The sequence below is a fragment of the Saimiri boliviensis genome, chromosome 3 (assembly GCF_048565385.1).
Source record: "Saimiri boliviensis isolate mSaiBol1 chromosome 3, mSaiBol1.pri, whole genome shotgun sequence".
Classification (NCBI taxonomy): domain Eukaryota; kingdom Metazoa; phylum Chordata; class Mammalia; order Primates; family Cebidae; genus Saimiri; species Saimiri boliviensis.
The window spans coordinates 20,316,515-20,330,501 of record NC_133451.1 but is presented as its reverse complement, the minus strand read 5'-3'; the positions used below and the strand labels follow the sequence as shown (position 1 = coordinate 20,330,501).

General features: G+C 36.1%; 1 protein-coding gene across 3 annotated transcripts in view; it reads left to right on the top strand.

The window, feature by feature from the left end:
* The window catches only part of KCNIP4 (potassium voltage-gated channel interacting protein 4), a 1,209,336-nt gene that overhangs the window by 586,487 nt on the left and 608,862 nt on the right, over positions 1-13,987 (top strand). The window lies entirely within an intron of this gene.

Below are 13,987 nucleotides of genomic sequence, written 5' to 3'. Positions count from 1 at the left end.
ACGAATGCATTACACTTTGGAGAAGATGATATTAGGTTTCACAAAATTTTGCAAATGTTATCATTTTAATTTCTTTGTAATATAAAAGTTTTATCTGCCACAGAGGTTTCAAAAGAAGAAAAAAAAAATAAGTTGTATAATAATAATACAGGCAGAAGGCACTTCTGTGCTTTTCTTTTAGAGAAAACACAAACATTTTCTCCCAAACTTAAGATACTCCCAGGTAAATGTTAGAAGTCAAAAGTTTAGACTGTAATTTTTAGGAGGTGAGAAACTCTCTATCCACCTTGAATCCTTGTGTGTTTTTTTCTGATATTCCTTTGCGTAGGAAGGAGACTCTGCCTTGAAAGGTAACTTTTTGAACATGAGTGTTTTCCCCACAACTGTATCAAAAAAGGTAACAATGATCATTGTAATTATTTGTTGTACTCTTAATCAAATGCACTACACCTCTGGACCTATGCATTTGACATACATGTTACCATGTTATCTTTACCATGATACTGTAAGGACATTATTAGCCAGCCCCTCAGTTTACAGATGAAAAAACTGAGGCTCAGAAAATAAAAGTGAAAGGCCCAAATCAATGGGCCAGCTTTACTGAGAAGTGAGTCTGTTGTTTGAACCCAGGCTGTTTTTATTCTGCAGTGGAAGGACTCAGCTTCAGCAGACATTCTTGGATGTCATTGAACACACATGTCACACCCCTTTAGACTACAAGACTCAGGGTTGGACAGAATGTAAATGAAAACAATAAACATAAAAGGCTACATTCCGTGGCCTTTATGACTAATGCACCTCTAGAAACTTCTGCTTTTGAATACTTGAGTAACCCATTTGCAAGCTGTTGGGAAATTTAAATTTGCATGAAGTTTCTACACACCCTCTAAATTATCACACTAAGTGCTTTTTGTTCCCCCATTAGCTCTGAATTCTCTACCATTTCTTTTGTGTGCCTGATGTTTAAGGTTACTTTTAAAAATGAATGTGAAATAAGTTGTATTTCTTCTGTCATTAGGGCACTGATGGTATAAATCAGTCCAAGAAATGCTTTCCATCACTGTGCCCTCTGCACATGAATGAGGCGCGTACCTGAGGCTCTCTGCCCAGCTGTCACCAAACTGCACTCCATTCCCAGGAAGCCAACACCAGTATATCTGAGAATATCTAATGTCTTCCTAATACCAGTGTAGTTCATGGGGAATGTCAAGTGGACATCAGTCTGATCCTTCATCTCATATGAGATACATTTATTATTCTCATGTTGATAATAAACAGACCAACCACTGATGAAAATGAACTGCCATCATTTTTTAAAAATAGTCTATTGAGTTATCATGCCCCTACCATACAGTTCACCTGTTGTTGACTTCATTTTTTAAAACTTTGTAATGAAGCTCACTGATGTGGTTTGGCTATGTTCCCACCCAAATCTCATCTTGAATTGGAGCTCCCGTAATTCCCATGTATTGTGGGAGGGACCCAGTGGGAGATAATTGAATCATGGGTAAAATTTCCCCCATACTGTTCTAGCGCTAATGAATACATCTCACTAGTTCTGACGGTTTTATAAGGAGAAACCCCTTCTCTTTGACTCTCAATCTCTCTATTGCCTGCTGCCAGGTAAGACATGCCTTTCACCTTTCACCTTCCACCAGGTTTGTGAGGCCTCCATAGGCAAGTGGAACTGTAAGTCCATTAAACGTCTTTTTCCTTGTAAATTACCCAGTCTTTGGTATGTCTTTATCAGCAGGGTGAAAATGAGCTAATACACTCACCTATTGTGGTTAGTCAGGTTTGTTTACACTAGCAAGCACCACCTAGATGTTCTTAACATCTATGTAGCAATCCTTTCTCTATTGTAATTGTCACAATAATTCTACAAAGTATTTGTGGTGGCATTTCACTAGCATAGTGCTAATGTTGCTTCTGTTATAAAAATTAGAAACCCTAGGCTGGGCGTGATAGCTCACGCCTATAATCCCAAAACTTTGGGAGACCATGGTGGGTGGATCAGTTGAGGCCAGAAGTTTGAGACAAGCTTAGTCAATATGGCAAAACCCCATCTCTACTAAAAATACAAAAAATTTGCCGGGCATGGTGCTGTGCCTGTAATCCCAGTTGCTCAGGAGGCTGAGGCAGGAGAATCACTTGAACCCAGAAGGCAGAGTTTGCAGTGAGCCGAGATCGCACCTTTGCACTTGAGCCTGACAACAAGAATGAAACTCCATCTCAAAAAGAAGATAAATAAACAAAATAAAATAAAAATGAGAAACCCAATCTTTATAAAGATTATGTGACTTGTTCCTCGGTACACTGGGCCTGAATCTGGCTATGAACTTGGTAGCCTGGGCTTGAATTTTTTTGGTCTTCTTCTTATTGATATCAAATTATATGACAATATGAAATGGAATAGTTCCCCAAAGGAAACCCCAACTGCTATTACCAAAATAGAAAATATCTGCTGAGAACCCCAAAATTTCTACAACACAAACTTCCATAAGTCTCTCAGATCTTTTTAGTTGAAAGTTGTATTAAATTGGCTACTCTATCTTTCTACTTTCTAAAATCTCACTGAAATGTTTTATATTGTATCTTTGTATTTTAAGGATTATCTATTGCCCAGGATGGCAGGCAGTGGCATGATGATAACTCACTGCCACCCTCAACTCCTGGGCTCAAGTGATCCTCCTACCTCAGCCTCCCAAGTAGCTAGGACCATAAATGCAAACCACCACTGCCAGATTTTTTTTTATTTTTTGTAGAGACAAGGTCTTACTGTATTGCTCAGGCTAAGGATATTCCTACAGGCTTCTTTGCCATTAGAAAATTTTCTCTTCTGTATAATCTGTTCACTGAGCCATTTTATCCAATCCACTAAAACTAATTAATGGCAAAATTATGTTTAAATTATATTTTCTGCCCAGCAATCTAGTAGACATTTTTTTTCACTTAAATTAAATCCTATCAACACAAGCATATGAGGCACAGTTAAGTTTCCTATTTACTCAGGTACCTGTCAACTTGGAAATAAAATTTTTCTTGCAAATTTGATTAACACTCTTGTATTCACTGCTCACTATTTTGAGATATTCAGTATTTTGAGAACTGAACACAAAAAACTGCCTCATCTAGTATCTAATTGTTCATATGATAGCCTTTTTTGTTTTTTCTAGTTCATATTCCTTGTAGTAATTTTGGATTAAAGGATGAGATTTTATGAATTTACTAGATACCTTTCAACACCACTTTGATGAAATATCTTAATGCTTGAGATTTAAATCTGTAATTGCAAAACCAAATAAGTGCCTTTTCTCACTTTCACCTTAGTTGCAGATATTAGCTATGTAGTCCGAAACAGAGTAGAATCTATGATGACCTTTTAGAAACCTATCTGCTGTAATCTTTAATGCATGAAACAGAACTAAATTTAACAAGCTATTTAACAAAGAAAAGCAATATGTCATACACACACACACACGCATACATACATACATACACGTGTGTGTGTATATGTGTGTGTGTGTGTGTGTGAGTGTGTGTGTGTGTTTGTGTGTGTGTGTGTGTATAATCTATCTGTCTGTCTATCTATACACCAAACTGGAAAACTTGAAAACAGAATTCTATCCAGTTTGATACATTAAATATATAGTAACTTTAAAAAATGGAATTTTCAGATAAATTAAGTGGATACTTAAGTAGTAATCTGCTCCCTTGATAGGTAAGATAAGACTCTATTTATAATTTGGGCTTCTAGAAAATGTAACGACTCCTTCTGATGTACAATGCTGTGTTCTTTTTTCTGAATTCCCCCATATATTTATGTTGCTGTACATTCAAATAACTCATTACAAAGAAATGATCACTAATCATTCTTCTGAAGCACTGAATTTTGTTTCTAGCACATTGTGGTTCATAAAATATGAAAATTTGGTAGCAGTATGGAGATGCCCATTGTGTTTATTTACAATATATGTGTGTTTTTTCGTGTGAACTACTGATAAGTATCCTTCCATTTCCACAGCTCAACTGCTTAATTATTAAACTTTAAGAGCTATTTTGACTCTTGTATTATCTGCAGGGTTAGTCTAGATGAATTCTGTTATAAGCCTTGACCTTTTAAATGATGAATTTGAATATCAGAGATCAATATTTAGATTTATATAATATAATCAGTCTTCTGAGATCATAGTGCTTTCAATCATTTCTATTACATTACATAAATCTAGAACCAATCTCTCATATCCTCTCCCAGCTTCCAAGATGCTACATAGAATAACAGCTAACATTTAGTGAGAACAGTGTGTGTCAGGCATACAGGTAATATTTTATCCATATGATTTAATTTAGTTTGCTTTATGAGGAAGGTACTATTATTATCTTTCCTATTATATCAAGTGATTAGATAGCAAAAAATTAGGAATCATGCTCAAGGTCACAGAGATAGTAAGTGATGGAGTCAGTACCTGGTAAGCAGATTCCAGAGCCTTTTACATATAACACCCATTTTCCATTCTTTCCGCCAGAGTTATCTGCCAGCACACATCTTCAACTGGTTCCCCATCTGCCAAAACTATTCCCATTCTGGGTCATTACTACTGTTGACTTTCTTGCCTAGATTGTTCTCTTACCTCTCATATATTCAACTTCCATAAATTCCTCAAAACTCAGCACAAGTTTCACCTTCCTGGTGAAGCTTATTGGAATATTTCATTCCTGTACCTAAAACGCTTTAAAAATCCCCATTTCTACTAGGACAGAGTCCAAATATCTGTGTCTGAAATGGAAGAGCCTGCAAGATTTGATTCCTATCCACCCCTAATTTAACCTCTGGTTGAACTGGCCCATTTGGCCTTAATCACTCCTGCCCTCACTCCCACCCCCACCACACATGCACAAGTTTCATACTTAACCCATATGTGTGAACTAGATCCCTACCCCTTCTGCTACTCGAAGATTTGCCTCTAGAATTCTCTTTTTTCTCTTCTGCCTTGCTAGTTCCTTTTCCTATGTTCTGCTAATATGTATATATCCGTTCTTTCCCCCAGAGGTATCTGCCGGCACACGTTTGCAACTGGTTCCTCATCTGCCAAAACTATTTCCATTCTGGGTCATTATTACTGTTGATCTTCTTGCCTAGATTGTTCTCTTACCTCATATATTCAACTTCCATAAATTCCTCAAAGCTCAGCAGAAGTGTCACCTTCCTGGCGAAGTTTATTGGAATATTTCAAATATATATATCTTAACCTCACTTTATTTCCTTATTTCATTCCTTCCTCCAAAAAGTTACTTAGGAGCATAGTCTCTCATTTTTCCCCTCCATATCTTTCTTGAGTTCTCTCTGTTCAGAGTTTTGCTATTATCAAGGTCATCTGTGACATCTACCTTACTAAATCCGTGACCTCCTGTCTGTTCCTCAGGTATGCCAGTCATTTTTTCTTTCTGGGTCTCTGCAAATGCTACCTTCTGTACCTGGCAATTTTTTCTGCTAGATATCCCCAGTGGCTCACTCTCAGCTCTTCAGAGCTCATATGTCCATATATCATCTTCTTGGCTAAGCCTTTCCTGACTATCGATTTAACACCAGAAAATCTCCCTACTCTCAACCTACTTTGGCCTCTTCTCTGCTTCTTTTTTTTCTCAATAGCCCTTAGAACATAGGTTTTATACTTTATTATATGTTTTATATTTTACTTTATAAATAACTTCTTATTTAATTGTGTGTTTTTAATTTTACTTTGGGTGTCTCCCTTCCAGAGAATAGATAATAAAGTCCATGTGGCAGCAATTGTAGTCTATGAATTGCAGCCGTGTACCTTCATTATCTAGAAAAACTCCCTGATGTGTAATGGACCCTCAGAAAACAATTTTTGAATGAACATTGAATCACCTGATATTTTCTAACTGGGCCACATAGTTTGATTTCTTTTTGTCACTTTCCTTCCTGCTTCCTGTGTCTTTACTACTCCTCAATATTTACCTACTTTAAAATGGCTGGTAATCTTTTAAAAGTTAGCTTAAAGACAATCTTCTTAGTTTTTCACATTAAGAACAACTTGGGTTAAGGTCTCAGCTCTTCCCTTTTTTAAGTGTATGACTACAAACAACGAACTGCATTTCTTTAAGCCTCACTTTCCTCATTTGTAAAATAGAGGTAGTAACAGTTCTTATCAGAATTAAATGAGACAGCAAGTAAGTGGTGTAACGACTTATCGCAGTGTCTGAACATCAGCAAACTCAACAAATTATATTTTTCTCCTTTTAAAAAAATTCTTAGAGACAGGGTTTTACTTTGTCACCGAGGCTGGAGTGTAAAGGTATAATCACGGCTCACTGCAGCCTTAACCTCCTGGGTTCATGAGAACCTATCACTTTGGCCTCCCCAAATGCTGGGATTACAGGAGTGAGCCACCATGCCCAGTCAACTACTATTAGTTTTCTTGGTTCCCTCATCCCTCAGTGATGGTAGAAATAACCATTCCACATTTATCACACTTGTGTAAAGTCCCTACTAAACTTCTGGAATCTTTTAGAGGGAAAGAAATATGTCTCAATAATCTTTACATTCAGAATATAACTACAACTCAGTACCTGACATAAACACTTTAATATTAATATTGATAACCATCATTTATTTAGTGTTAATGTTGTACCAGATACTGTGCCTAGAAGTCTACACACATAATTTAGTTCTCTTAACACTCCCATTAAGTATATTTCAATTTCTTTTTTCCATTTTGGGAGACTCAGTCAGGTTACCTTAATTGCTCAAGACTATTCAGTTAGTAAGTGATACAACAGAAGAAGTTAGGTCTACCTAACTCTAAAATTTTACTCTCCATCCCTTGACTGCAATAAGAAAGAATAGGTAATCTACCTATGGATTGGCAAATGAATGGATAGGTGGATGAGTGGATGAATGGAGGGATGGATGGATAGAAGGACAAATGAATGAAGATTTTTTTGGTCACTCCAAATTTTGCTCTTTTATTGTCTCACCTGTAATATCCAAAACCTATATAAATTGTTCTACAATGTTTTAGCAATTAACCACACATTAACTAGAGTTATATCCATTATTTTTCATTCAACTTAAAATTCAAAGAAAGGATGATATTTATTCATTAAATTGATACTACATGAGGCTCCTCTCTGCTTTAACAACATTTGTTGACTTTTTAGGGGAAGTGTAGGTAATATGTTATGATAAGTAACTTCACAGGCTCTAGAACCAGACTGTCTGAGTATTTTTGGCTACATCACTTACTATTTGTGTAACCTGGGCCAATTACTTGCCTTCACTGGGCATAAGTTACCATAACTGCAGAATGAAGACAATATTGGACTAGTAATTGGATTTAGTATAAATGGTTGAGTATCATGCATGTAAATTTTTTAGAACAGGACCTGACACATAGAATATGTTCCATACATTTTAACTATTTTGGGGGGAAGTATGTCTCCCTTAGGCAAATGTATTAGATATGATTTTCTTAATCACAAATGGTCTCAATATCATAAGAATAACTTTAAATCACAGATTTGAGCTTTATTTTATGTGTAGTATATCAAACTAACAATAACATATCTCTTTTGTGTTTATGTGACAGCTTCTTAAATTCTAGTCAATCTAATAAGGCTATTTTATGTAGTTTCCATTAATCCCTCCAACCCCAGTAGGTATCACTACCTTAATCAGAGTATATCATAGAAACTCCCCAACTAACATGATAGAGCTTGAATTCAAACTCACATCTTGCTGAATCCAAATCCTTCCCTCTTTTCTCAACCCCAGGCTGACTACTTTGTATCACTGTTTTAACCCAGCGTCTTGTCAGGCTGGGTTAAAACAGTGATACAAAGCAGTAGGTGTTGAGAGTCAAAATGGGTATGCTTTATTTCACAATCCCTGCCAGATACAAACACTAGCTCCAAACCTGCCCGTATAGGTAGTCTTTGGGGAACCACTTGCATTTTTGCTATCTCAGATCAAATACAGCCGACATGGAAAGATATCAGGTTGCAAATGCTCCCAAGAGATTCTGTGTTTACAAGCTAGTAACAGCTTTGCCTTTGTATATGTAGACTTAAAAAAATCCCTGACAGGTAAAATGTAGCTATGTGTCTTATTTTAACAGGAACTCCTACCCAGATGCATTTCCACTAGAGCAAACTCCCCATGGAGCCATGATTTTTTTATCAGGTGTCTTCTGCTTGACACAGCTACACAGGTTGGGTAAAATTTTATCAAAATTCCATTGGAATAATGAACAGTCTTCAATTTATAAAATTCTTCTTAGTATAAAATTAATGACTTGCTGGGAATAAATATCCTGACACAGTCTTCGTTTTGATCTTTCTTTAAAGCTCTTGAAAGGCAATAAATATGTCCAATTAGGCAGTCTCCAGTGCTTGGCTCAGACCCTAATGAAGAAAATAACAGTAAGATAGGCAAATAAAGTAAGCAGCATAAAACGAGATAGAAAAGAATCAAGTAGGTGCAAAAACGAGTAAGACAAATCAGAAACAAGAAACCAAGTTATGCATCTACTTTCCCAGTCTAGGCATGCTAATTTGGTTAAAGGTAAAGTAAGACTTTTGTTTTAGTCTATTCATGCTGCTACAGCAACAAAAAAACCTGAGACTGGGTAATTTCTAAATAATAGGAAGCTATATTCTCACAGTTCTAGAGGCTCGGAAGTCCAATAATAAGATACCAGCAGGTTTAGCGTCTGAAAAGGTTGTTCTTTCCACTTTTAAAATGGAACCTTGAATGCTGCATCAGAAGGGAAATACTGTGTCCTTACATGGCAGAAGGGCAGAAAAGAACCAGTCACTCCCTCAAGGCTTTTATAAAGAACTTGATCTCATGAGGCTCTTCCCTCATGACTTAATCACCTCCTAAATGACTTAACTCCTTTTTTTTTTTTTTTTTTGCCACGATCTCTTTAATCCCAAAATCATCTATGGTGCCTACCTAAGCCTCATCTCTTAATACTAACATATTAGTGATTAAAGTTCAACATATACGTTTTAGGAAATGCATTTACACCATAGAAACCCCATTTTTAATGTATAATTGACATAATAAACTAGAACCATCTCTCTCTGTGTGTGTGTGTGTCTTTCTTTGTTTCTCTCTCCCTCCCTCTGTTTCTCTCTCTCTTTCTCATTCTACTACTTTCTGACTGGGTAAAGACCAGGGACTATGGGGTTAGGATTTATTTGTTATTTTTTTTCCTCATCCCTAGTCTTACTACTACCGTGTGTTCTTCTCAGCTTTAGGATAATAGCTGTTTCTCCTAGCTCAAGGACTAGCATATGTAACCTGCCTTTCACTTTCTTAAGCTAGCTAGCTCAAGTGCTTTTTGCACTCCCATCTTCAGTGCTCTATTCTACCCTGGCAGTTACTGGTTTTGTTCTTTCAAGTGTCAGAGCAAGAATCTTGAGCTCTCTTATCACGGGAATTTCCTTTTTGTTTTTCCTCTGCCTTTGTTTTTTTTCTGAAGACAAGGCTACCAAGAAGATTTCCGTATGAGGAAGATGCAATTGCTGGCATGGGTGAAAATTTGGTAGGATTCATAATCATGGCATTGCATGCAGCATCCTCTCAGGTTGTAGGCTGGAGTATGTGTATTTATTTATTTATTTTTAAAGAGGATAGTTCCTTGTCTGTCAAACCAGCCATGTAATAGCTACATATTTGTGGCACCTGGGATAGCTGACTGAGTTCCATATATTCTCTAGTAGCATTCAAGCCTTATTTATCAGAGAATGCATTTTTTAACATTAGGAGAAATTGTCACTACATTTAAACATATGTGTGAAAAGTGCAATTCCTAAGCCTTAAGTCTAATGTTTATATCAAAACACTATCTATGATAGGACGATCAAGCACATCTTTCTGAACATCAACATGGCCACATAGTTCACACCAGTTAATCACTTATTCATAGCCTGAGCTCAACCAGAGTGGTAAGCATGAGAAAACAGAATAGCAGAACAATCTGCATAAAAAATTAATACTTGTAATTTCAGATATTTCAGAATGTAAGTATTCTTGAATTTGACAGACAGATATGAGCTGCTTAAAACTGGAATACGAACATTTCCTTAATGGACAAAAATGCATCATCCTGATCTCAGGCTTCAAATTATTGCTAATCTGAATAATTTCTATTCTGAAGGTAGATAAATGCTTGCTGCCAAGGTTAATAACAACGACAGGAACTGAATAAATAGCTATTGGGCGAGAAAACAAAATAGAATAAGAAACAAACTGCAGATGGCTTCAAATAAGTCACATGTAAATATGATGGAAAAATACAACTGTTTTAGGTAAAAGGTTTCATCTTTTCTTTTCTTTTCTTTTTCTTTTTCTTTTTCTTTTTTCCTTTTTTTTTTTTTTTTTTTTTTTTTTTTTTGAGACAGAGTCTTACTCTGTTATCCAGTCAGTCCTGAATGTGGTGATATGATCTTGGCTCACTGCAACCTTCAGATTCAAGAGAGTCTTCTGTCTCAGCCTCCAGAGTATCTAGGATTACAGGTGCATACCACCATACCCAGCTAATTTTTATATTTTTAGTAGAGATGGGGTTTCATCACATTGACCAAGCTGGTCTTGAACTCCTGACGTCAAATGATCCACCTGCCTTGGCCTCCCAAAGTGCTGGGATTACAGGCATGAGCCACCACATTGGCTTTTGATGCTTTAAATATAATCTGGAAAATGAAGTTAATATTTAACACATAATTGCATATTTGGATTTTAGAGATGACTTGTTAGTCTTTAGCCCCAAATACTTTTTAACATCTCTCTTTTACCCACCATAGATTTCAAACCCTTAGGAGAAAACGTGTTTCTCCTTTGATATAAACTTGCCTTTTCCAGTTTTCCATTCCATCCTGTATTTCTGCCAGATTGAACGACTGCCATAATTCCCCTTCTTTCCCTTGCTCTCCTATTTTTATATTCACTTGCAATGTCCTTTTGTGACTTTATGCAGATCCCCACCCATCAAAGTCCAATTATGTACTTTTTCTTCTAAGATAGTTGCCACTAACAGTACTCTTCATACTATGAAATCACCCCTCTTTGTTATTTATTTGTTTCTCATTGTTTTTGTCTTATGTTATTTTTTGTTACAGTTAATTTGGTTTGTGTGTCCTCATGATCTATTTGTTTATTTGGCTCTTGAGATTTTCTTTAGCTTTTTCTGATATCACTGTTCCATAATATAGGGTCATCGACTTGTCATTTATTTATTCATTAATTCATATCATATAAAATAAGTACTATATTGTAAAAAAAAAAAGTTTATCATGAAGTACTATACTGAGGTCCTTCCATCTTTAACCTGGGGATTACATGTTTTTTTTTTTTTTTAATCCAACATGTATTTATTGATTGTGTCCTATGCATGCTCACTCTGCCCAAATTTTTCTCAAAACAATAATATCTGCACGAGTATTACAGCTCTGATCATGTTATATAATAGTATTCTGTCTTCATTAAATTTTTAACATGTTCCTCTTGGCAGAAACCATGCCATTCAGTTCTAAACTCTTTGCACCTAGTACTTAACAGACTTTCAATAAATATTCATTCAATAACCATATGGCTGGACGCATTGATAGGTGAAAGAACAAATGCATGAATGAATTTGAGAATTTTTTTAAAAGAAAGTAATATGGTTGTTGTGAGCATAATATGTTTGGAGGCAGAAATTCCAATTGAGAAATAGTCCCTGTAAGGTAATGTTATAGAAATTAAGTGTTAACAATGGGAATTGTAAAAGAAGGATCATAAAGGTAGAGATAACTTACGGGGCTCACATTTTCTTAAAGATAACTAACTTTTTACCTGTAAGCTTAGCCCCACTCCATCCTCCCAGTCACCAAAGCCCAAAACACTCAATTTTCTCAAATATCTCTGGGCTCACAATGGTACTCAAGAAAGCTCTTTCTGTGCATTATTTACTTCCTGATTTGGAAAATTTATGTTATCAGCATTTTTTGTCTCTGTGGCTAATCCTTATACTTTACTGAGTGCTACAAAAATGCAATGGAGAGAATTTCTAAGCATGTTCTCCAAATCCTAAAGAACTTTTATTTCAACCCTAAAGTGAAGGCAGGAAAGACGTCAAGCTTTGGATTATCTTTGAGCTCCCATTGTTCACCCTGATAGTGATGATAATCAAAACCATCATCTTTGAATTGCGAAGGCCACAAAGAACATGTTAAAAATCAGGAATTATGTTTTACAACACAATTTGCCACTGAGAATTTGAAAAATTCAATTTTCCTGCTTCCCAAAGAGCTATGTAATTTGTAAGTACATCATACATTTTTATTTTACAGATGAAAACAATGAAAGCTTTGGATGATTTCCCTAATGTTGATGTAGTTGGTTACAAAGCAGGCCTTCAAACACTTCTGGTTCACTTTGTCATGAATATATGTCTATGCTACAATGATGAACCCCTGCGAATCTAGGGAAAGGTTTTGAGCATATTGCTTATCTACATATCTAGAGACTTGGAGCCAGAAAACAAGCCTGAAGTGATGTCCAATAGAAGGGATCACAGCTCCTTCTTGAGAGGTATATCTAACTAGATAGTTCAATGAAGGAGAGCCACAGGGCTGTGGCAGTCAAAGGTCAGAGGGATGGGAAGGCAAGAAGATAGGATGTAGAATCAGACAAGTATCCAAATCATGGTTTCGACTGCAATAGCTACTGTATGATCTTAAACAAGTTACTAAAGCTCTTCGAGCCTCTGTTTTCTCATTTGCAAAACAGAGATAAAGAAACAATTCATCTCAAAAAGTAACCATGAGAATTCAGTGTGATTCCATGTATAAAGTACTTAGTACTTTAGATCAGTGAATGATTACCATCATTATTAACTATAATAAAATGAGTGTGCTGGAGATCCAGCTAAATAACAGACGTCAGAATGACAATTTTTTTCTTATCACTCCATTGTAATTCTCCTATTTGCTCCCTGAGTTGTGTTCTGTAGACAGGAAGGACACATAAAAATGGCTGACAAGAGCTACCTAGTCTGTGCTTCTAACTTTAATTTCATCCATCGGTTAAATAATATAAGAATATTTCTTCCATTTCATGTACAGTGAGGATGTCTGTATCACTTCCACAGAAGGAAGCGATAGGTGACTGTCTACCTGACTGTGCTCCTGAGACACTCAGTTCATTTGTACAGGGGAGAAAATGGGAACTTTAAAAAAGGACTGAAACAAAGTCTTTAAACAAAGACTGAATATGTATTACTTTGGGGAGGGGAGGTTTTTTTTTTTTTTTTTTAATTGAATCTTTATCTCAAACCCAAGAAGAAGGTATTAATAATCTTGTTTTTCAGTTGAAACTGAGACTCAGATATGATGTAATCTACCCAAGATTGCCTAGCTAGAACTGGAAGAAACATAAATCAAATCACACGTATCAGATTCCAAAGCTTATGCTTTTTCTAATACCACTAGTTTTGCAAAATTAATGATTTTTAGTGGTTCTTTCTTATTATTTCAATTTTATCAACAGCAGTTGGCAGAATAGCAAGTTCTGAGTCAGGAGACAAGGTTCACTGCTTTCTTGACCATGAGATCTGTCTCCATCTGGAGCCAGCCCCTTGGCTATTCTGTGACTTCCTCTGCCATTATACAGTGTTCATCTGCGTACTTTTCTAAGTGATACAGCTTCATTACAAAATTGTTCATAGTATCTCAGCTTGAATTTCGTATTTCTTTTTCTTCCCTAGACAATAGGAGTTGAACGTGCAGTTGGACTGTTTCCTCTGAATTGCACATTTTATCAGAGCCTATCCCAGCCTTAGCCGCTCTCCTCTTCATTCTCCCATGTGTACTCTCTTGTTTACCCCAACAGATAGGTAATTCACGAGTGATTAGACAAACACTTCTTTGGGGTTTTGCTAAGTGAATTTATTCTCTGGGGGTGTGAGGGGTTAGA